The sequence below is a fragment of the Sus scrofa genome, chromosome 6, assembly GCF_000003025.6.
Source record: "Sus scrofa isolate TJ Tabasco breed Duroc chromosome 6, Sscrofa11.1, whole genome shotgun sequence".
Lineage (NCBI taxonomy): Eukaryota > Metazoa > Chordata > Mammalia > Artiodactyla > Suidae > Sus > Sus scrofa.
The window spans coordinates 68,837,413-68,862,463 of NC_010448.4; positions in this window are offsets into that span (position 1 = coordinate 68,837,413).

A 25,051-nucleotide genomic window follows, 5' to 3' on the forward strand; every position below is an offset into this window, starting at 1 on the left:
AACCTCCCGGAACCGATGTAAACATCAGCCCTTCAGATGCAAACATGCGTGATGAGAGCTATCTGAACGTTTGCCTGAGCAAATAGGGCTTCGGAGCTTTGCCCAAGTTTGCTGGCGCTTCTCGAAAAGGCTGCTTTGGCATTTATTAGGCATTACATCACCCTCTCATTTGTGAGCTGAAATTACGAAATATCCACAGAAGGAATTAAATGTATGGGACGCGGGCTGCATGACCTTCCTTCAGACGATGCCGTAAGGAGGCGGACCCACCCAGGCCCTTCCTTGTTTGGACAGGGATGAGGCCATAAGCGTTGTTTTTGAAGCCACTAGAAATAGAATTGATGGCTGTTAGCTGTGATATCAAAAACATGTGTCTTGGGCTGGGGAAAGAGAGAACGAGGAAGCAGCAAAAACGTTCAGGGAGTTTGTCTTAATCTGGGTTGAGCTTTGGAAGCTTTACAGAAAGAAAGGTACGTCCGAGAAGCAATGACATACTTTGAAAAATCCATTCTATGAGAAACATGAAAATACAAAGCCACCCAGAAGGCGCTTTTTGTTCCTCTGAAAGCAAGTTTCAGCAGAGCCCTGTGGGTGATTGTGAAGGTGGACCTTGGGGTACACACCTCATCTATCGTCACTCTAAACAGGTCAAGTGAGCCTGAGAGTTTCTTCTGGGGTCGATGACCAGCCTGGACATAAGGGAAGAAACCAATTCACGGATCAGGTATCTATTATTCTGCCCCTGCTCTGGGCATCCAGCCATGAGACAGGATTAGTGGCTGCTTCCAAGGAAGGTGATACAGCGGGAAGCTAAAACAAATACCCATGGGGGAGGAAAAAAAAAAATCAGACCAAGAGAGCCTTCTTGAGTGACAGGAAAGTTGGGCTGGCCTCAGTCATGCCCAGGGCCTGGGGGCACTGAGCCCAGGCAGGAGGCCACCGGTTGTGATCCTCCAGAGATTATGAGAGCTGGAGCCAGCAAAGGAGAAGAAGAGGAACAGGTCAAAGGAAGGAAGAATAAGACATGGTGACAACCTGGAGGAAGGAAGAAGGCCAGGGAGGCACTGGAGCCCATGGCCTTGGGCAAAATAGGGTTGGCTGGGAGGGAGGAGGAAGGGGGAGTTGGGTCATGAGTCATAGTTAACGTGGGTATCCACGAGGTCTCCTGTGCCAAGCAATTCCCCCCCCCCTTTTTTTTTTGGCCATGCCCATAGCATGGGGACGTTCTGGGCCAGGGATCAAACCCAAGCCATAGCAGCAACCCAAGCCACAGCAATGACAAGGCCAGATCCTTAACCAGCTGAGCCACCAGGGAACTCCAAGCGCTAAGCAATTCTAAATACAGGACGGCTGAGTGGACCAAGCTGGAGGTAAGGATTTAGGAGCCATCGTCCTGGAGATGCCAAGTTAAAGTCAGGAGGACGGAGGGTTCCCCTCTAGGAGCCAAAGTGCAAAGAACTCAGACTTCCTCCCCCTCCCTCCTCCTCTGTTCCCCTCTTCCTGTCTTTCTTGTCTGTACCCCCCCAATTTTTAAAAAATTCTTTTGCCTCTTCCTTTCCCGCCTGCATCCCTTCCCCACTCCTCTAATGTATTTACTGTGTGTTATTTGTTTTTTTTTAAGATCCTGCCGTTTGTGTACTGCTATTTCAGTGCATATATTTCTGGTAACTTTTTATTTCAAAATAATTAAAGATTTTCTGAAAATCTGCAAGAATAGTACAAGGAAACCCCTAAGGCCTTTGCCCAGGTTCACATGTTATCTATACTTTACTCCATAAGCTGTGTCATTCGCACTCTTTCTGTCTCTCTCCACACACACACACACACACACACACGCATGCACGCACGCATGCACGCACCCCCCATGCGCATATTTTTCCGAACAACTGGAGAGTAAGGAGGAGACAACTCTGTCCCTGTTTCCCAGCCACGAAGCATCCTTGTACACAATCACCACACATGGACCAAAATCAGGAAACTTGACATAAAAAGAAAGCCGGGAGCCTATCCTCACTTGATGTTCCTGTTTCATCAGTGGTCCTGATTATTGTCCCTGCAGCTCCCCTCCGGGGTCTGGGACCTAATCCCAGGCAGCGGGAGCCTTAGTCATCCTTTCTCTTCCGTCCACACCTTGCACACCTGGGCTTCTTATCTCTGAGGTCATGTTGAGGAGTCACCCCCTGGCGCTCCTCCTGAAGCGGGTCCGAGCCCTTCCCACAGCCCTTTGCTCCCTGGCTTCATCCGCTTATCTCTTAGTCCACATCCGCCTTTGTTATCTCCCCTCCGCTACCGGTGGATGCAGCCTCCGGGCGGGGTCAGGGGGCAGTGTGGTCTGGGCTCTGCTGGTGGACTCCTGGGATGGTGGGACCTCAGGCAGCTCAGCTCCATCACTCATGAAACAAGGATGAGGACCACGCCCATTTCGCTGGGGTTTTGGGGGAACAGACCGATCCATTATGAGAATTAAAGGACTTCAAGTATGTGATGCCCACAGGACAGTGCCTGGCTCATACTCAGGGCTCAAGAAATAGGACAATTCTCCTCCACCTGCATCATCACCATCCTGGTCATGGTTTAGCAGAGTGCCTGGCACATAGTAGGTACTCAGGAAAATGTTTGTTAGCCACTAGTTTAGACAAAGGCAGTGGGCGGGCTGGTGAGGGTGGGGAGAGCACATAGAACTGGACCCATCCTCTCCTCAAGTCCCTTGGTTCTGCAAATCCCACCCGTGGGAGACATGCAGGCAGTGGTGGCAGAAGAATCAATTAAAAGTGTGTGATGGGATGCACTTGAACTTGGTTTCATGCATCTAAAGGTATTGGGAGCAGGTCCAAGGGAACACCTTCTGAGCCACAGATGATTAGGGATAGATCCGTCCTTGTCATCACCATCACAGCTTTGTGAATTGAGCGCTAACTGGCTAACAGGCAGGTACTACCCTCTCCACTTTGCAGGTAACTGAGGCTCAGAGAGGGACTAGATGGGAGAGCTGAGATTCAGCAAAGGGTCCGGGAAGATGAGGGCAGAGACCCAGGGGAGGGAGGGGAGAAAGCTGGAAGCAAGAAGAGACAGTGGAGAAGCAGCAGTTCGCTGGGATTGTTGGAGCAGAACCAGGAGTCCAGGCTGTGGGTTCAACTGTCCTGTCCTGTTTGGGTTTTCTGAGCGAGAGGGTGGGAACAGGTACTGGACACCCAAAGAAAAGCCTCCCTCCCCACAGTAGGAGCTGGGGGATTTTGCTAAGAAGAAAACTAGAGGAGTTCCTGTTGTGGCTCAGCAGTTATGGACCTGACCAGTATTCATGAGGACATGGATTCAATCCCTGGCCTCGCTCAGTGGGTTGAGGATCCGGTGTTGCTGTGAACTGTGGTGTAGGTCGAAGACGTGGCTTAGATCTGGCGTCGCTGCAGTATAGGCTGGCAACTGCATCTCCTATTTGACCCCAAGCCTAAGCAAAAGCAAAGCAAAAGAAGAAAGAAAGAAAGAAAGAAAGAAAGAAAGGAAGGAAGGAAGGAAGGAAGGAAGGAAGGAAGGAAGGGGAAAGGAAAGGAAAGAAAAAAAGAAAAGAAAAGAATAAAGAAAAGAAAAGAAAGGAAAACTAGAAGTGGCCAGAAGGATTGACCTGGTGGGAGGCAGGGCTCTGTGTCTCCTCAGAGCTTTCTGTGACCTGGGAGCCAGGGGAAGGGTCCAGGGAGGGGCTCTGTGAATAGAAAGGGGTCCCTGGTTCTAAGGGGGGGTGATGGAGCCGGGGCTTCGGGGTGGAGAGAGGGTCCCTGTGCCCAGGACATCCTCCCACGTGCGCTGAGTCAGCGCCCCTCGTTGATTCAGGAGGGAGATCATGCCCTCAGTAAACCAGGCGTGGCCATGACCTAGGAGGGAGGGAGGGGCGGTCCAAGGCCAGGACCTTTGGACGCGTCCTCGTAGAGGGAGGAGGGAGGAGAAAGGCAGCCTAGTGAAAGCACAGGAAAGAAGTGGCCCGAGACACAGGAGGTGAACCAGAGGCTGCTGTGCTCAGAGGGGGGAGGGGGTGGTCCCTGAGTCAGGCGGGAGGGTGGGGACGGGAGGGGCAGGGGTTCAGGTTTGGCCACGTCAGGTGTTTCCGTCATCCCAATCCCTCCATCTCAAGGGATGAAGGACTGAGCCGGAGTGAGGAGGTGGGGGCCTCCAGTTCACATGCAAAACACGTTTCCACGTTCCTCGTTGGAAACGCAAACCGTGACTCACACTCACATCTTTCTCTCTGCCCTAACCTCTCACCTGAAGACAGAGGAGGGGGCGGTGGGGATGGGGCTGCCCCTGTCCAGGCCTGACTTCCTGGGGGTGTCGCTGGGTCCCACACACCATCCCGCCCAGAAGTTACACACTGGCTCAACTTGATGGTCCCTGTGTCGCCGGAGAAGGCGTCAAACCTGGTCGTCGGAACGTTGACCGTTTGGGCTGATCTCATTGGTGAGGCCGAGAAGAGCCCAGGCCCACGGCATCTTCCTCTGGCGTTTGTCTGTTTTGATCCCATCCTGATGGAGGCACAGGGAAGTGTAGACTCTCTCCTTCCAGAACCCCTTCATGATTTTGAGAGGTCTGAGCTTTTTTTTGGACACACCACAGCAGAGATCCAAGCCTCAGCAGTGACAATGCCAGCTCTTTAACCCGCTGAGCCACCAGGGAACTCCCTATAAATCTTTTTTATTTCGGGCCTGGGGAGGGAGGTTAATTGGATTGTCCCAGGTGACGGAGCAGGGCTCACCCCAGGTGACAGAGGGCGATTTGGCAGAAGGCTTCCGTGTGCCCTGGGGACTGAAGGGCTTTGGAGAGAGCCCTGGGAGTGCAGAGGGGGCCTGCTGCACACAGCACCTCTGTTGGAAAGGATAGGCTACACTTGACCTTGAGAAGGGCTAGAGAGTCTCTGGAGCCAAGGCCTTGGAGAGCTGGCAAGATCTAGGACCCACAGGGCCTGGGAGACGGCAGTGATATAGCCAGAGAAGGTGGGGAGGCTGTGGGCCAAAGACGGAGCCCCTTCTTTTTGTCTTGGATTCTCGGATGAGTGCCCTGCTAGTGACTGAGGCTGCTGCTATAGAACAAAATGTGGCAGCTTTTGTCCCCAATTCACCACTGCCCTGCCCTAGAGCAGTGGAGAGAACCGGGCACGTGTGACTTATGCTTGAAAGGTCCGAATCATTTTTCTAACATTTCAAATTTTTTTTTTAAATTTTTTTGCTTTTTAGGGCCACTCCTGCAGCATCAGGAGGTTAGGCGTTGAATTGGAGCTGCAGCTGAGGCCGCAGCCACAGCCACAGCAAGTAGGGATCTGAGCCCCGTCTGCGACCTATACCACAGCTCACAGCGATGCCAGATCCTTAACCCACTGAGCATTATTTCATCTGCCTGGTTCATGCTGACTTATTTTTTTGTCATGTCCAAAAGCGCATACATTTTAGATTTATCATTTGAGTCTTTTTTTTTTTTTTTTTTGGTCTTTTTAGGGCCCCACCCATGGCACATGGAGGTTGCCAGGTTAGGGGTCGAATCAGAGCTACAGCTGCTGGCCCACCCCACAGCCACAGCAACGCAGGATCTGAGCTGCGTCTGCGACCCACACCACAGCTCACGGCCATGCCGGATCCTTAACCACTGGGCAAGGTCAGGGATCGAACCCACAACCTCATGGTTCCTACTCAGATTCGTTTTTACTGCACCACCATGGGAACTCCTGTCTTAATCATTTTTACATCTACAGTTCAGTAGGGTCAGTTCACATCAGGCCACAGATCCCGGAGAAGGTTTTTGCCTTGCCACACTGGAAACTCAATTTCCAATCATTTTGAACAAGAGTCACTGGACAGCCAAGCTGTCTACTCTATCCAAAAAAAGTGTGTGCATTCATCTTATGTCACGGAAGGCGGTGTGTTGGGGGGGTGGACACACGGGTCGTGATTTTACACCTGACGCCAGCAAGGCTCTGTAAACAGGAGGCCGGCCGTGTGGACTGCCCGAAGGCACGCTCCCTGGGTGCAGGGCAATTACGAGGTGGACCGCACGTATGAAGTGAGATGAGGTCAAGGCCCTGCAGCCTGGGGACTGTCACCTTTGCTCCTGTGCAGACTTGTCACTTGGCCCCACGGCCGTCGGCAGCACATGAGGGGCTGCAAAGAACAGAGGGACAAGGGGTTTAAGGCGTTTCCAAAGGAAGCAGAGGAGCGCTCGGAACCTTGGCCGGAAGCTTCCAATTGAACCGAAGGGTCTTGGGCTCCCACCCCCACCCTCCCACCCCAGCCCCGGCCCCCCGTCTGGGCTGAGCTGTGGGAACGGGGCCGCCTCGAGGGAGGCTGTCATTCCTCAACCCGATTCCATCGTGGTTATTTACATTCCCTGTCCTCGCTTTCAAGAATATTTTTTTGACATTTGCCTCCTGGCAGAGCTGGGACCAGCGCGTGGGAGTTGTGGGGAGGTGGACTTGGCTGAGAGCAAGGAAGAATTTTCTTAGTCAGAGGCGTCCAAAAATGGAATGGCCTGACTCAGACGACATCGCGTCCCCAGCCTGGATGGGGTCCCGGAGAGGTCCCTTCAGGGGAGCCCTGCCCCCGCTGCGACAGTTGTGTGCAGAAATCTGGGACAATTGCTGCTTTCAGAGCACCTACTCTGTGCCCGGGGCTGTTCCAGGCACATCTGTGGGGACCCGCTCATTTCATCATCCGACAGCCCTGTGAGATGGGTGCTGTCATCGCCCGTAGACCCTCCATTGTACCGATGGGGAAACTGAGGCACACAGAGGCTTAGGGACCTGCCCCCATTGTCACAGCTGCGAAGAGAGGGAGGCAGGTCAAGAACCGGGCGTGCTGACTCGCTGCCTATGACTCTGACCTGGATCCATTCCTCAGGTGTCCCGGGGAGTCCTAGGCCCCAGCCGGGTGCCCAGCTGTTGTGTGCTAAAAGGAGCTGCAAAGGCAGTTGACGGAGCATGAAACGTCCGGCGAGAAGTCACGCGTGCTACTGCATTCCAGACGCCACAGGAACAGGGGCTGGGTCTGCTTAGGATGGTGGACAAGTAACAGGTGGACTCCAGGGCCCGGGCTCCCCGCCTGGCTGTCCAGTGAGCTCTGCCTTCCTTGACCCCCAGGTCTGTCAATGGGCTTCTTGCCTCTGTTCCTTTAAGTGCATCCTCTGGTTTCAGGAATCCAACCTGAACTTTCCCCAGAGGCTGAGTCCTTGCCTTGGTCACCTGCCCAGGACACAGTTTCGCCGATTCAAGCCTCAGGGGGCGTGGCAAGAAGGCAGAATGGAAGCTGGGCAGGAAGCCTGTGTCTCTCATCATCCCAGGGACAAGTGGCTTCACTTTGAATCTGAGTTTTGTGTGAATGGAAAATGCAACTCAAAACTACAGGGAGGTACCACTCCTACAGTCCGAATGGCCCACGTTAACACGTCCACGAATAACACACTCTGGAGAGGGTGTGGAGAAAAGGGAACCCTCCTGCACTGTTGGCTGGGATGTAAATTGGTGCAACCACCAGGGAAAACAGTATGAAGGTGCCTCAGAAAACTAAATATAGATCTACCATATGACTCAGCAACCCCACTCCTGAGCATCTATCCAGACAAAACGTCCATTCCAAAAGATACACACACCCATATGTTCATAGGAGCGCTGTTCCCAAGAGCCAAGACGTGGAAACAACGTAGGTGTCCACGACAGACGAATGGATTAAGAAGACGTGGTACATATCCACAATGGAATACTACTCAGCCGTAAAGAGAACAAAATCATGCCATCTGCAGCAACATGGGGGCAACGAGAGAGTCTCCTACTGAGTGAAGTAAGTCAGAAAGAGAAAGCTAAATACCACCTGATACCCCTTCTTTGAGGAATCTAAAATATGTCACAAGAGATCCTGTCTACAAACAGAAGATTGTGGACATGGAGAGCAGACTTGCGGCTGCCAGGGGGAAGGAAGGGGAAGGCAGTAGGATGAATGGGGAGTTTGGGGTTACGAGATGCTCACTGCTACAATTAAAACGGATAATGCACAGGGAACTCTATCCAATCTCTTGGGCTAGAACGTGATGGGAGATAGTATGAGAAACAGAATGTGTATATATGGATGACTGGGTCACTGTGCTGTAGAGCAGAAATTGACACAACACTGTAAATCAACTCTAAAAAGAAAAGAAAAGAAAAGATGCCCATTTCGTAAGACCGTGGTGAGGATTACAACGTGCTAACTCGGGAAGTGGCCAAGCCCGTGGATCCTCCGTGGACAACGGATGCCTTCATCTTTCTCTCCACAGATCGATGGTCCCATCCTGAGTGGGGCCCTTGGGTCTCGGTCCCCAGGGATGGCTGCTCCAGGGGACATGTGCGCACAAAGTCCGAGGACTGCTCTTGGGTATGAGTTCGCCCTGTAGTGGGAGCAGGGAGCCAGGTTGAGCTACATGGCGCCTCTGAACAATACTCGGCGTCAGGAAACTCGATGGTGCTTAGCCTCCGGGCTTGCTGTTTATAACATGAAGAATCACTGTAAGAGCCCTAAAACTCCTTCCAGCTATAAAATGTTCTGATTCATGATCAAGGGGAAAGGAGGAAGATGTGTATGCGAGAAGATAAAAATACTTTCTGCCGTGGGCCAAGACGTAATTCTTCTCCCAATTCAGCCTCAAACTGTTGAAAATTTTGGCTCCAGCACGGTGCACGTCCTGGTTTCCTTTGGCTTCGATGTCACAATGGCCCCACAAAGGGACACGGACAGCATCCTGACCACAGAGTCCCATCAGGTGAACTGGCTGTCACTTTACACCAGGCAGGCTTCCTGGGAGCCTGTCCACTTTAGGCATTCATGAGACAATTAGCTCCACATGCTAATTGCATGCTTCTCAGGCCTTAGCCCCGGTCGTGTTTTCCCGGTAGGTCTCTAAAATGGATTAAGACCCCTTTGCTGATTTTGCGCTTGGGAAAACTGATGTATAGGAAGGTTGAGTAGTTTTCCCAGAATATGTCCATATGGAGAGAAATGTTGGCGCTCCCTGGCAGCCTGGGGGGGTTAAGGATCAAGCATTGTCACGGCTGTGGCTCAGCTCACCGCTGTGGCGTGGGTTTGATCCCTGGCCCTGGAAGTTTTGCAGGCCACAGGTGCACGCGCCTCCTGACCCCAACCCCACCCCAAAAAAGCAGAGAAATGGGGGTCCTGGAATGGGCTAGATCCTTGCTAGCTAGGCACGCCTTGAGAGCTTCATCCATCACGTCTTGGAAGGAAAGAGAGGTGCTCCTTGCTTTCCTTCAAATATGTGCCCCCAGTTGCTGCACCTGCTCTGCAGTTGGAGAAGATTTCTGAGCACTGGAGTTGAAACCTTTGTCTTCTCTCTGCCTCTCGAGACACCTTAGACCTGCAGCCACACCGTCATTCAGAATAAAGGAGGAAATTCCTTCGTTGCTGATTTCACTGTCTTAGGAAATTGTTCGGACCAGAAGGAATAACAGTGTGTGTGTTTTAAGCATCTGCTGTCATGACACAGTCTTTAAAGCCTTTTGTTAATTTTCCTGATGACTCTCTCCCCCTTGCATTCTTTCCCCACATGTCTGGCCCTTTTCCTGGGCACAGCCTGACAATGTGAAATAACAGGATTTCTGAAATCCCAACTGTTCTCTAGCCCCAAAGACCACTGCGCTCGCTGGGGCCCAGGGCACTATTTTAGATCACAGGCTGTGGCGTGAATCAGGACCGTGCATCAGGAAGCACACCCAGATAGACACAATTTCACCAACCTCCTGTCCCTACGACAGAAATCAAGGCAGCCTGGAGTGTGGGAACTATTTTCCAGGTTGGAGAAAAATCTCCTAAGCAAACACGGCAGGTCCTCCTGTGCCGCTGACTTTTCCATTCCAATTTTTAAAACTTACTGACATATTTCATGAGGTGATAATACAGTTCCTTAGACTCTAATGCCCCACTGGAGGGAGAAGGGAAAGTAATTTTAGGGACTTTCACATCGGAGGCTCTGCGGGTGGACAATTGTCCGTCACAGATTTGGGTGGAGAAAAAGGACTCGGGTGTTGGATGCGGGTCATGTTCTGTATTGGTTTGGACGGGCCGAGGCGCCCAGGCGAGGTCCCGCGCGGATGCAGCAGGAGGGCGGTGATCTGAAGACCTCCTCGCTGGGAATTTTATAGCATCCAGGACGGGGAGCAGGGTACGTCCTTTTCTTCCCCGGGTGACTTTGGACGTGTGTGATGATCTGGAATGGGAGACATCAGCCATCCATCCAGAACGTTCTCACGTCTTTTCTAAATGTATTTCCATGGTCTTTTGGAGAGTATGATAACCACGCAGGCTCCACGTGTACCACCCTCACCTGGCTCTCGTTTCCCCATCATACAAAATTATTGTCTTTGTATTATTTACATTTAAATTTTTGTATTTTAGATTTATATAATATGTCGAATAGACTTTATGTGTACTATTTTGTATTTATTTTTACTGAGGTACAGTGGATTTACAACGTTGTGTTCATTTCGCGTGTACAGCAAAGAGAGAGACGCTTTGCGAATACTGTATATACTCTTTTTTCATATGCTTTTCCCTTCTGGGTTATTACACAATATTGAGTATAGTTCCCGAGGCTGTCCAGGAGGTTCCTGTTGATTATCTATTTTCTAGTGAATCGTATCTGCTAAATCCCAAATGCCTCATTATTCCCCTCCTCCCTTTCCCCTTTCGTAACCATAAGTTTGCTTTTTATGTCTATGAGTCTGTTTCTGTTTTAATAATACACAATTTTCAAAGAGCAAAAATCATGACACACTGTCACAGAGCAGGTTTTGGTCATTTTGGACACGGCCGGGCCGTTCTGTCCGACCCTGCCCGTCCGCAGAAGGGGCATTTGCTAAACTTTCCTTTCATTGTCAACCAAGCCCAGGATCTGAGATGCTGGGCACTTTCTCATACAGTAAATCTGGATCGTAGAATGCACTTCACACATAGACCCCTTTCCATTATTTTTTTCCTCCCTCCCTTCTTTCCTTTCTTTCTTTTTCTTTTTATGGTCGCATTTGCAGCAGAATGGAAGTTCCCAGGCTAGGGGTCAAATCCAATCTGCACCTGCTGGCCTACACCACAGCCACAGCAACGCCAGATCCGAGCTGCATCTGAGACCTACATCGCAGCTCACAGCAACACTGGATCTTTAATCCCTGAGTGAGGCCAGGGATCGAACCCACATCCTCGTGGAGACTACATCGGGTCCTTAAGCCCACTGAGCCACAGTGGGAACGCCTCTCTCCATTATTTTCTATCACCGATAATTATCAACCTTTTTTGTTGCCAGGAAACTAGAGGATCCTGTATCCACCACTCTGAGTTTTCAGAGCAGAAAACGGGCCTTCTCTGGTGCTCGGAATCCTAAGATACCTTAAGAGCTAGAAAAGCTTTTGAAGGTCACGTAGACTAATCTCTTCACAGATGAGGAAGTCAGGCTTGGAGCAGGTGACATTGGACTTCTGGCTGTGGTGGCCGATGTCACAGGACTATGGTGGCCCCAGCAAGTGGGCGCAGTGGGTGGCTCACCCAGCACCCCTCTGCCTTGTGACACACAAAGCAGGCAAAACTCTAAATCACAGGAACCTGAGTGCATCGGCTTGGCCAGCCTCTCTAAGTGAAATGACACCCATTGGAGAGCGTTAGAGCCCTAGCCCAGATCTGAGACCTACATCGCAGCTCACAGCAACACTGGATCTTTAACCCCTGAGTGAGGCCAGGGATCGAACCCACATCCTCATGGGTACATCATTTGTGGGGCCCCAGGACAAACTGACAATGCAGGAAAAAAAGCATTGTCCATTTTTTTTGGCCTTGCCCTCAGCATGCAGAACTTCCCGGGCCAGGGGTCAGACCCCAGCCACAGCAGCAACAACACTGAGTCCTTAACGGCTAGGCTTCCCGGGAACGCCAGGAAGCACAAGTTTTGCCATTTCAGATGGCATCTTCTGGTGGTACAGACCTTCCCTTCTGAGCCTCACTGGCTGCTCTTTGCTGGGTGCTGTCAGAGTTAACACTCATTTCAAGGAGCAGTGGGTTCAGTCCCTCAGAGACCCCGTGGGGATAGACAGAGGCTAGGAAGCCCAAGGATGTAGAAGCCCCACATCTCAAGGCACCACCAGCCACCAAACGATCCCCAGGAAGGAATCTTGCATTTAGTCATTCATTAAGCATCGGTGGCGTGCCGGGCATCGTTCTAGCGCTTTACGGAAATGGGGCGTTCTTGTGTCCTGTTTTGATTCCTGGTCTTCAGAAGCAGAGAGAGACGTTAAATGATGTCCAGAGAAGCTGAACAGTGAGCTCAGAAAATGGGGAGCCAGGAGCCAGGCCCCATCTGTCCAGCTCCAGACCCTTAGCCTCTGGCTTCCCCTCCGCTTCCTTTTATGCATGTCCAGGAGGCTTTAGGTCGCCGCCACAAAGATGGGTGACGCCGCCTATTTATCAGCTCCGTTGTCACTCAGACAAAAGGCCTAGGGTCATGGAGCAGAGCTGGTTTTGCTGAGGATGAGTTTAGGAGATGTTGAGACCCGCCAGCTCTGGTGCCCCACCTGCCTCCATCCAGGCGTCTCATGGCCAGCTGCTGGTGGTTTGGCGAGCCTCCCAGGCATCCTTTAAAGCCTGTGTGGCCCCTCCTGGCCTTTGGTGAATGTGAGGTTCTTACTGGCAACCTTGAGGAATCAGGGTTTTCTCTCTTCCAGGTGAGTAAATAAGAGTTTGTCAATAACACCTGGGGAGAGTTCACAGCTCAGGGTCACTTTGGGCTACTAGCCTTGGCACCGCAACTACCACAGGCTGGCAGAGGGGATCCTGCCTACGGATGGTGTGTGGGGGGTTGGAGGAAACCCCTGAAAGCCTCTGTCTGGCTAGGCAGGCTGGCGATGGGTCCCGTCTCACTGCTCGTGAGCCCCGTGGCTGGTTGCCAGGAGGTAGGAGTGAGTGGCTCCTCTCTGGAAGATCATAAAACGCCTGCAAACATGTGCTTTGTGTTCAGGGAAAGGTGTCAAATTCTGGCCCTTGAAATAATTTTCCAGGTCCTTCTACAAGCAAAAAAAAAAAAAAAAGAAAAGAAAAAAGTTTTCATTTGGAGAAGGAGGGAGGGAGGAAATACGAAGACCAGAAAGGAATTGCCAAGTTAGCAGAAAACTCCAAAGTCTCCAAAAATCAGAGAGGAGCTTTGTCCTGGGGGGCCTGTTCTAAAGACAGAGGTGCCCTGTTTCTGCAAAAGGAACATTCAGAACCACGATCGAATTCGTGGCGTTCGGCCGGGCACACCTGGACAGCTAAGCATCCTCACGTGTGCCCCGAGGACCCCTCGCTCCAGCTTTGAGAAAACGTGGTTCTGCATATGTGGATGGTCTCTGCCCACCCAGGGCCAGGGCAGCCCCCAGCCCCAGGGGACAGGCTGTCTTGGCACCAAGCACGCACGGAGCTGTCCACCAGCCTGTCCTCATTAGCATGGCTTGGGCTCGGCGGTCGATCTGTCCATGCCAGAGGAAATCTGAGTCATCCGCCTCCTTCTCCACCACGACATGCTTCTGGGAATGCGGAGGGCACGGGGCGACGTGACATTCCTTAGCTCGTAGTTGGAAGGCAACTCCCCACTTCCTTCCTCGTCACGTTGCATCATCTTTCCCAACAGGACCAAACAGATTTACTTGAAACTTACGTGCCTTGAGGACAGAAGGGCCCCGCCCCTCTGTTTAGAGCCCAGCCCGCTTATCCTGCCCCAGAGGGCGAGGGGCAGGTGTCATGCACAGCTGTTCTCCAGCCTTTGCAGGGATAGGAAAGACATGTGACGTACACTCTGGGCTCATCTCATGATCATGAAGAAAACGGCAACGTAACGCACATATATGTCACAGCACATGAGCACGCGGCATCTATGACACATCAGCTCGGGTGAGGGGTATAGAGGTTTTTGAAAATTCTACGCCCTTGTCATCTCAGAATACGTCGCAGGAAGGGTAGACGATCTCTGGGAACCTTTGGCCTGTGGGTAAATCTCTGTACGTCGAAATCTCAGAAGGATGTTATTTATTAACGGTGTGGTTACAGCACACATTGGGGATTTGGGGGGAAGCTGGGGACAGGGGTGATGGGTGCAGCAGTGACAAGACCGGTATCTGCTTCTGGAAGGCCACAGAGTCCAGATGGAGATGGACCCTCCACGTCACTCAGTGGGGGGGGGGGGCGTGCCAAGTGTGGGGCCCAGGGGAGGGGCAGGGAGGGCCAGCCACCAGAGCAGCCAGAGCGCTGTTTGAGCCGGGCAGGGAGACGGCAGGGAGACTGGGAAAAGGTGTCCATCCAGGAGGAGGGACCGTCACACACAGTGTGGGAAAGTGCAGGGAGATAGGAAGGCAGTCAGCTCGCAGATGGAGAGCTGGAAGCCAGGGCGGGCTGGTGCAGGTGGAGGAGTGACACGGTGGAACCAGGCAAGGACAATTCAGGTTTTAGTTTGTACGTGGCCGTCAAGAGTCCTGACTGGATGACAGGCCCCAGACATACCGTGGAAAGGTCATGCTGGCAGCACCGGGAAATGTGTCCTGAGAAAGGCTGCAGGTGGGAGGTCATGTCTGTGCCACAGGTGGGCCGGGACTGCACGTGACCCATAGCAAAGGCCGAAGAGGGTGAGACAGGCATAACGCTAACAGGGTGCATCGCACAGCCCCCACGAGACACTAAGCACCTGCTGTCTCCCTTCACGAGCAGAACTGCAGCCTAAGTCGTAGGTCAGCTACCGCCTCTTCCTACAGATGAAGAACAGAGGCTCAGAGAAGGGAGGGAACTGCTCATGGTGATGAAGCAGCAGGGCCAGGAATTCCCGCCGTGGCTCAGCAGAAACGAATCTGACCAGCATCCATGAGGACGTGGGTTCGATCCCTGGCCTTGCTCAGTGGGTTAAGGAGCTGGCATTGCCGTGAGCTGTGGTGTAGGTCGCAGACACAGCTGGCAGCTACAGCTCCGATTCGACCCCTAGCCTGGGAACTTCCATATGCTGCAGGTGTGGCCCTAAAATAAAAGACCCAAAAAAACCCCAAAGAAACAAAGCAGCAGGGCCAGCATTTTAACTGAGGTGGGTCTGACTCCAGCCATACTCTGTATAATGGAATAACAGAATGACTTGGAACCCAGCTAACTGTGGGCAGAGGAGGGAGGGGTTCTGATGGCTTCCACCTGGGTGGCTTTGAGCACAGGTGACAGTGGGTCCAAAGGGGGACAGGCAGCTATGGGGGGGAGGACCTTGTCACTAGGTTGATCAGAACCAAAAGAAAACTTGGCCCCAGCAGAAGGCCTCAGGTCATACGAAGAGTCTGGGATGGGGGCTATAGGCCAGAGGCTCATGTAATGGATGAGACTAGAAATGTCCACTGGGTGCCAGGGAAAGTGTTGGCATATACCATCGAGGTAGGAAAGCAACGTGCGAACAGATTTAGAGAAGCGAGGGTTGGTAAGGTGCCGGCACTGAGCTCAGCGCTCGCCGTGCATCCTGACACCTGCGATAAGAGGCTGTTGCCATCTCAGAGGTCAGGAAACAGAAGCTTGGAGATGTTAAGTAACCGCCTGAGGCCACCCAGTTAGTACCAGCAAACCTGGCCCTGGAGCTGGTGCCTCACTCCCCAGGGCGTCCACATGGAGGCAGGCCGGGCACAGCCACCTCCAGGGGTTTTCAGGCAGTGGCTGGAACTGGAAGCGCCTGACATTTCCTTAATTTGCTTATCTGCCTCTGTCTACAGTTAATATGCACTGATTTTGTAACAAGAAGAAAAGGAGGTTTATCAAAGCCAAAAGGTGGATGCGTAATTTGATAGACTTTTTGGAAGACAATGTTCCAACCTCCATCAGAAGCTGAAAATTTGGCATATCCATCGAGCCAACAATTCCATTTTTCAAAGATTCGAACAAGCTAGAGCTGTATGTACACAGCAGTAGGTTAGACACAACTTGAGATAACTGTCTGATGATAAAGTGTTGAGATCAATTTTGGCTCAGTCGTATACAGTTGAAGTCCATCCTTGGTGGCATCAAAAAGGACCATGTGGGAGTTCCCTGGTGGCTCAGTGGGTTAAGGATCTGGTGTTGTCACTACAGTGGCTCGGGTCATTGCTATGGTGCAGGATTGATGCCTGGCTCAGGAACTTCTCCATGCTGCAGACATGGTCAAGAAGAAAGGGACCACCTAGGCCAACACGGGTATGTATATGTCATGCATGATCTATTAACACAAGAGGGAAACACACTAAAAAACATTATCTTCCAGTTGGTCTTATTTGGGTAAAAATATGTATTTGTATGAATACATCCATGAAATGATTCAGCTCTTTAGAAAAACAGCATAGCAAATAATTTGTTCGTTTTAACTGCGATAAGTGTTCATCAGAAGAGGCTGTGTTGAGGGTATGATGGGGAGGAAATCCAGCCAGGATGGCCGGTGGCACCTGATGGGTGAGTAAGAATCCCAAGGATATATGTCAAAAGTCTTTATGACTTAAAGTTTACTTTTAATTACCTAGATTTTCTAGATTTTTTTCCCCTATAATAAAACAGATTCCTTGGGGAGAAATGTTTACTTTTATTTTATTTTATTTGCGTCTTTTTAGGGCTGCACCTGAAGCATATGGAGGTTCCCAGGCTAGGGGTCTAATCAGAGCTGTACCCACTGGCCTATGTCACAGCCACAGCAACGCCAGATCCAAGCCACGTCTGTGACCTACACCAGAGCTCATGGCAACACCGGATCCTTAACCCACTGAGAGAGATCACGGGTCAAACCCGCAACCTCATGGTTCCTTTGGGTTCGTTTCCGATGCACCACGATGGGAACTCCAGAAATGTTTACTTTTAAATAATTTTTAAAACCAAGAGGTGGGATTAGTAGCTGCATACTATTACATTTCGAATGGGTTAGGGTTAGGGTTAGGGTTAGGGTTAGGGTTAGGGTTAGGGTTAGGGTTAGGGTTATAGTTCCCTGTCCTGCTGTACAGCACAGGGAACTATATCCATTCACTTGAGATAGACCATGATGGCAGAGAGCATGAGAAAAAGCACGTATGTGTATATATGACTGGGTCACTGTGCTGTATGGTAGAAATGGACAGAACAGGAGTTCTGGCTCAGTGAGTTAAGAATCCAGCTAATATCCATGAGGAGGTGGGTTTCGCGCCTGGCCGTCCTCACTGGGTGTTGCTGCAAACTGTGGAGTAGGTTGCAGATGCAGCTTGGGTCCCGAGTTGCTGTGGCTTTGGCGTAGGCTGGCAGCTGTAGCTCCAATGCAACCCCTAGCCCGGGAATTTCCACATGCTGCAGGTGCAGTTGTAAAAAGAAAAATCAGAAAGAAATTGATGGAACATTGTAAATCAACTATAATTTTAAAAATGTATATACATGAAACAAAAAAGGAGGAAGGAAACAGAGAGAGAAATAAGAAAAGATGAAGGATGTGTGGGTCCAAGGACTCAGAGGAGAGACCTTCCAGAAGGCAGTCAGCAGTATCAGCTGCCTCTGAAAGACCCAGCGGGGTGAAGACCAAGACGAAGAAGGGAGGGAGCCTTGAGTGACTTTGTGTATCTTACGGGAAACATTTATTTATTGCTACTTTTCTCCAGCCACCTTCCTCTCTCAGGGCAGACCCTCATCTTGCATCGCCTCCTCTTGGATGCCACAACCTGGATATTCCGTGGGTGGTTCAGTTGGCATCAGAATTGGGTCCTCCCTCCACCCCTTCACTCCAGCCCCCGAACAGTCAGACAAGCAGACGACACCTGACTCATTCATCTGTATTCTCCATCTTCCTTGGCTCCATTGCCTGAGTGTCATTCTAGATTCCTCCCTCCCACTTCCTATGCACACTCACATGATCCTTTAAACATCTTTTTGATGAAGCTTTCATCCTGAGTTAAACCTTCCTCAGCTCTTATCTACACTGACTCACCACCAGCTCACCTGTGGTCCTCCTTGGCCTGAACCCAATCTCCACACCTTTACCAATTCTAAATGCCATTGGCCTATTCACACCTAACACCCTACCCCCATTCTATAGACAATAATGTCTAACTTCTTTAAAATATTTCAAATGATGAAGCAATAAGCATCCATGTACATTCAACTCGGGTTTTGGCAGGGGGATGTTTTTGCTTTTCAGGGCTGCACCTGCAGCATATGGAAGTTCCCAGGCTAGAGGTCAAGTCAGAGCAACAACTGCCGGCCTACACCACAGCCACAGCAACGCAGGATCCGAGCCATGTCTTCGACCTACACCACAGCTCACGGCAACGCCAGATCCCCAACCTGCCGAGCAAGGCCAGGGATCGAACCTGCATCCTCATGGAAGCTGGTCCGATTCGTTTCCGCTGCACCACCACGGGAAGTCCACAACTCAGTTTTTTCATTCCAGTTATTCCCTTGGGATAAATTCCCAGGGTTGAAGAATCTGGGATGTTATTCTACCTCACCACTTTCGCCTCTCTGAAACTGAGCACTCACACGCGCCCCGTCCCCTACATGCTTCTCCAACATGAATATTTCTAGGGTTCATAGAAAATAAATCTTAATTTTTGTGCCCTGATGCTGTCTGTATTTTTTTTTCCACTTTTAAGTCAGGTCCAAATTATCTTTTTATCCAGAAAAAATTTATTTTCCTTTTAAAGTATTATGTACGTAAGTACCTTCCTCCCTCCAGTTCTTGGTTTGATTTTGATTTCGTCTTTACATGCATACGGACTGCTTCAGGTTAAAAAACTTTTCTCTAATTGGCAGGCATTTCACAAGTCTTGCGATGTGGCAATTTCTCCCCTGTGACCTCTTTTAAAGCAGGGCAGGGTTTCAGGGAGAGGTTGGGCTTACCTTCTTCAAGGTTCTCCAAGTTAATAGGAAACAAACAAACAAACAGGGGGTGTCAACTGTATTCTGGTGTGTGATTCATTCTCATTAGCCTCGTGGGCCATTTTCCCTTTGGAGAAAGAAAAATATAGGGGCTCTGTCGTGGCTCAGCAGTAATGAACTCAACTAGTGTCCATAAGGACGTGAGTTCCATCCCTGGCCTCACTCAATGGCTTAAGGATCCGGCGTTGCCATGAGCTGCAGTGTAGGTCATAGATGTGGCTCGGATCTGGCGTTGCTGTGTCTGCGGTGGAGGCCAGCAGCAGCAGCTCCGATTCGACCCCTAGTCTGGGAACATCCATATGCTGCAGGTGCGGCCCTAAAAACACACACACACACAGAAGGAAAGGAAAACACAGCAGGTGAGGTCCCTGCGTCTGAAGATGCGACAGACTTCCGTCAAATGGACTTTAGCGCTCTTGACAAACTTTGGGCTTGGGATTGTCACCAGGATACAATGGCAACTGAGTGAGTGACGGGGTCATTCTTCCTCTCCCTCCCTGGGAATATTCAGGAGTCTTATCCAATGATGTCAGGGCCATGGGGGCTAGACTGATTTAAAGGATTGCCTTGGGGCTCCTGGGGAGATTTCAGAATTTGGATCATCGCAATAAACCACTGGCTTCAGATAAAACACACCATCTTTAGGGTAAAGACACATTTTCAGTGACATACCTTTTCCTCAAATCATGAATGGTCTGTGAAATGCTGTTTTAAAAATGCCTTGATCAGGAGTTCCCTGGTGGCCTAGCAGTTAAGGATCCAGCATCGTCACTGCTGTGGTGCAGGTTTGGTTCCTGGCCCAGGAACTCCCAAATGCCACGGGCATGACCAGAATAAATAAATAAATATTAAAAATAAAAAATAACAATGGCTTTATCACAGAAACATATTCACAGACGTAGAAAACAAACTTAGGGTTACCAAGGGGGAAAGGTTGGCGTGGCTAAAAATTAGGAGTATGGGATTAACAGATACACACGACTGTATGTAAAATAGATAAACGACAAGGATTTACTGCAGAGCCCAGGGAACTATATTCGATTATCTTGTAATAACCTATAATGGAAAAGAATCTGAAAATGAATATATATGTATACATATATATAGATAGATAGATAGATAGATAGATAGATAAAACTGAATCACTTTACATCTGAAACTGACACAATATTGTAAATCAACTATATTTCAATTTAAAAAACACCTTGGCGTTCCCGTCGTGGCGCAGCAGGAATGAATCCGACTAGTCCTGGGGGCTCCTCTTGTGTGTCCTGCCCACATTGTGTTACACTTCTCCTCACGGGTGTCATTTTAGATTGATTTGTGTCTTTATTTGCTCATCGTCTGTCTTTCCAATGGGACGGAGCCTGAGGAAGCCTGACCAATGTCCATCTCCCAAAGAGTGAAAAGGCCAACCTGACCAGGAGAGTAATCTGCCAAGTCAAAGAAGAGATCAGCCTTGATCCCACGGAGGGTGGGAGGTCACGCTGATTGCCATAAAGTCCCTGTATTTCAATTCCTTTATTCCAGGGGATGTAACGAATAAGTACTAACCCCGGAGGAGGTGAGGACACAGAACCTAGCCAGGGAGAAGTACTTCCAGCAAGACCTGTGGGCTCCCTGCAAAGCAGATCCATCACTTCCTGTCTCCAAGGGCACCACCCTGGCCAAGGCCTCATCAGGTCTTCCACGGACCATTCGAACGTCTTCCCGCCCTGTGATCCACCTCCACACCGGCTCTCCAAAACTCCACCTTCCGAACAGCAGCTGGGTTAACTGTCTAACGATCGAAGGCGAATTACATCACTGGCCTGCTCGTAGCTGGGCATGACTTGTCGGCCCATTAGAACAGGTCCCACCTCCGGGTCTGGACATCTCAGGACTGCCTGGCTCTGACCTGCTTCTCCTCACCCACTCTGCTCCAGCTTCTCTCTGCTGGGGAAGCCCCTCACGGTCACCCCCTCTTCAGCCAAGTCTCCCCTTGCTTGCCATCTCTTCGGAGAGTCTGCCCTCAGGCATGCAGTTCTCATCTTGTCCTATTTTATTCTCTCGCTCGCTCTTATCTCTGAGTTACTCTTGTTCATTTTCTCGTTGCCGTGTTGATGGCCTTCTCCTCCTTAACACCCGGAGAAGATCAGGGGCAGAAAGCACCCAGCACGGGCCTGCTGAGCGAGAGCACGCATTCACTGAATTCTCACCTATGCAAAAGGCACAGCAGAGGCGGAGGAGAAATCCAGCACGTTAGGATTGGGAAGGTTCTGGATGCCATCCCAGGGTGGGCGGCCAGACTCTGTCTGACCTCTTGCAGGCACTGAGAGCTAATTCTCATTCAGGGGACAGAGGGGGATAAACAAATTAGCCAATGAGATGACCCATTACATAATTTTCCTGAGTTTATATAATAATTCCGCTCTGATTCACCACTTAGCACAGGATTTATTAAGCACATACTCAGTGGGGGAGGCAGACATACGAAAAAAAAATAAGCTAAGTCAGGGCCCCTGGTGAGAGGCGTTCCGAACAGGCCTAGGGAGGCCTTTCCCAGCTGTCTCTGGGTGGGTGATATATTGCAACCCTTAAAAGAGATGATGTAGGGAGTTCCTACTGGTGGCTCAGTGGGTTAAGAACCCGACTAGTATCCATGAGGATGCAGGTTCGATCCCTGACCTCACTTAGTGGGTTAAGGATCCGGTGTTGCTGTGGCTGTGGTGTAGGCCGGCAGCTGCAGCTCCGATTTGACCCCTAGCCTGGGAACCTCCATATGCCACATGTGCAGCCCTTAAAAGAAAAAAAGATGTATTTATTATACATGAAATCCATACTGGATACATGCAAACAAAAGAGACAAGACAAGAAGATGGCCATGGAACGCCTACCGCAGAATAAATCCTATGACATCTTTGCTTGGGTTTGTCTCAGAGCAGATTGCAATGATTCCTCCTAGGGCAGGTGACTGTGGGGGCTGAACACAAGACTGCCCTGCCAGAGATGATATTTCCCCGCCTCCTTTGAAGCTAGCCATGCCAGGTAACCAAGGTCTGGCCAATGTGAGCTCCCCATCAGGCCTGCGACATCCTGGGCAGGTTTTAAAACATGGGACACGACCCCTCGCTGCTCTTCCCCGTCCCTGGGCTGACAGGCTGGCCAGGGACCTGGCTGGCCTGGAACATGATCGGCATGAGCCAGGGGAGCCACTGGAGCAGGGCCTCCTGGCCAGCCCCCACACCCGGGGGGTCACGGGAGAGGAAAGAAGAGCACATTTCTCAGTTAGGGCTGTGCATTTGGGGGCCTCTTTGCGATGACAGCTTTTCCTCCCCCTCCCCCAACATAAAGATGACTTGACAGGAAAGACTTCGCCCAAGGCACAGCTGAAGGATAAATAGGAACCTATCAACAGAGGGGTGGAGTGAGTGCAACTTCTAGAAAGAGGGGACCACACTGAATGCAAAAGTCCGGAGGCAAGAAAGCCCTGCGTTTATCCCCGTGTTTCCCCATTAGACTCTCGTGCTCAGTAAATACAGACTCCCAGGTCTCCTCCACCCTGGTCAGACTTCGCCACTCAGGTCTGAATCAGAATCCACAGGGGAGGGGCCAAGGAGTCTGAACTTTGACCTACTGCCTTGGGTCACTTTTGCGATCAGCAAGTTTGGGACGACTTGGTGGGAACTGAGTTGGAAAAGCTGGACTAAACCACAAATAAATGGTCTCCGGTCCCATAAGGAATCTGACCCTTAACACACAGCCCTGTGCTTCTTTTCTCTTAGGAGAGAGGTCACAAACTCTTTTAAAAATGTGATGAAATGTATAAGCCTTTCCAGAAAATGTTTGGCTCCTTAGCCCCCTTCCCCAGTATTTGAATACTTTGCAGGGACCCAGGAGTCTGCTCTTTGGAACCCAGGGGGAGAACTTTGGGGGCAGTGATTTCAATCAAGAGAGAGCGTGGATTAAGCCCCAAGACAGGTCTCAGAGCAGCACAGGTGACGGGTGGGCGGTCGAGGAGCTCCAGGTGGGAAGTCCAGCTAACAGGTGAGTGGGGATGGAGGTGTGACCCAGGCAGAGGTCACAGGAACAGAGGAGGAAGTTGATAGAAAGTCAGAATGAAGAGGCCAGGGCGTGAGACCTGGGCAAGAGCCTGGAGCAGGCAGAATTCTGCACGAAATTCCCCCTCGGAGAACCCAGCAGAGAGGGCTTGGGGATGGGGCTGCAGGGACCACCGCCCAGCTCTTTGGCATGTCCAGCCCACGAGTGGAAGGATTGCAAGGGATTCAAGTAGTGGTTTCTGGAAAGCTCTGGGCATTCATGTAGAAGATTAGAAGGGAGCCCAGGTTAAGATTTGGGGCTTGCTGAGTATGGGCTGATGCTACAAGAGTGGCCTCCTCCAGGGAGAAGCTGTAAAATGAGACAGGAGGCAAGACCCTGGAGTCGACACCCCCCCACCCACCCAAGAGGAAGGAGAAGAGGAACCCATGAAAGGGGAGGATGAGAGGAGAGATCGAGAAGGAGACAGAGAGCAAGGGGCAGAAAGCAAAGGAACTGTGTGAGGCTACTGGACTGGGCAGCTCAGAGGTCACCCGGCATCCTTTAGAGCCGTTTTCTTCTAACTGTGCTATGAGTATCCTTGTCCTTGGAAACACAGCCAAGTATTTGATGACAAGGAAACATGCTGCCTGCAATTTACCTGCAAGCAGTTAAAACACACACACACACGCACGCACGCACGCGCGTGCGTGGCACAAAGCTCCCAAGTGGAAAAGCTGGGTGAAGTGTTTGGGGAGCTCTTTGTAATATTCTTGCAAGTTTAACTTTGAAATGATATAACCATAAAAATCCCGTTTTAAAAAGAATACTTTGCAGAGAGTGTAAGATGCTAGCCGGACAGTGGTGCGCCAGCCCCGTGCACACCACTGCACGGGGTGAAGGAGAAGTTTGAGGGTGAAGGAAAGGAAAAGAAGGGCTCTGGTCACTTGAAGGGTGGAATTTTTTGAAAAATTAAAGTATAGTTAATTTACAGTATTGTCCTTTTTTATTTTTTGAAAAATTAAAGTATAGTTAATTTACAGTATTGTCCTTTTTTATTATTAAAGTATAATTGATTTACCGCGTTGTGTGGGTGGGATTTTTTTTTTTTTTTAACGATGTAGCTCCGGAGGAGGAGCAGGTGCTGAAGCACATTTTAGGGCTGAAACTACGGTCTCAGAGGAGGGGAAGGAGAGGGAGAGGTTGAACCAGGTAGAATAACGTGAGATCGAGCCCGGGGTCCACCTAGGAGTGGCATGAGGTCCACCCTTTGGAAAATGGAGCCCTTTCTCCCCAGTCGGTCACCGGAAGCGATTGCCCTTTTAAGGCGCGGGCTGCGGCGGTGAGTCACGCGGGCCCGCCCCGCCCACACCCGCCCACGCCCCTGCCGCCCGCGCGCCCCGCCCACTCCACGCCCCTGCCGGCCGGCGTGCCCCGCCCCGCCCGCGCCCCGCCCACGCCGCCCCCACCCCCGAGCCGCCGGCGCGCAGGAAGTGGGCTCTCCGCGCGGGCCCCATTTCTTTCCCCTGAGCCCGGCGTCTTCGCGATTTTTATCAAAGTTATTTTTTACGCGTTGAGAAATTTTCAAGTGAGCACTTGTGCGGTGGCACCTTCTCCTTGTCGCTCTTGGGCCTTATAGAAATTTCCCGGCTTATTTATAGCCTCTGTTTATTTTTACTCAAGTCCTGAACTTGGGCCTCTAGAAGTGCTAGCCCGAGCGGCGGCGGATCTGTAGGGAATCCTGACTTTCCAACCACGGGTCCAGGAACAGGGTTTGGTTCACCGTCTGGGACCTGGGGCTCGAGAAGAGGGACAGACCCAAGTTCAACGCTGGGCTGGGGCTGCTGCCAGAGACCCCGTCCGGGCAAAAATTGACCTTGGCTACCCAGCGTCTGCGGTGCTCTTTCATTTTAACACCGCCCCCCCCCCAGGGTATCTCCAGGTACAAAATCAGAACACCCTCAACCGCTAAGGTTCGATCCATGGAATCAGACTCCTGCTTGATCCGCTGAGATTCAATCAATGGAATCAGACAGAACACGTCCTTTTAGGATGTGACGCGGTGCCCCACTTCACAGAGACAGAGAGGCATAAGAGGCAAGGAGTTACAGGTGGTAGGGTGGGATGCGAGTTCC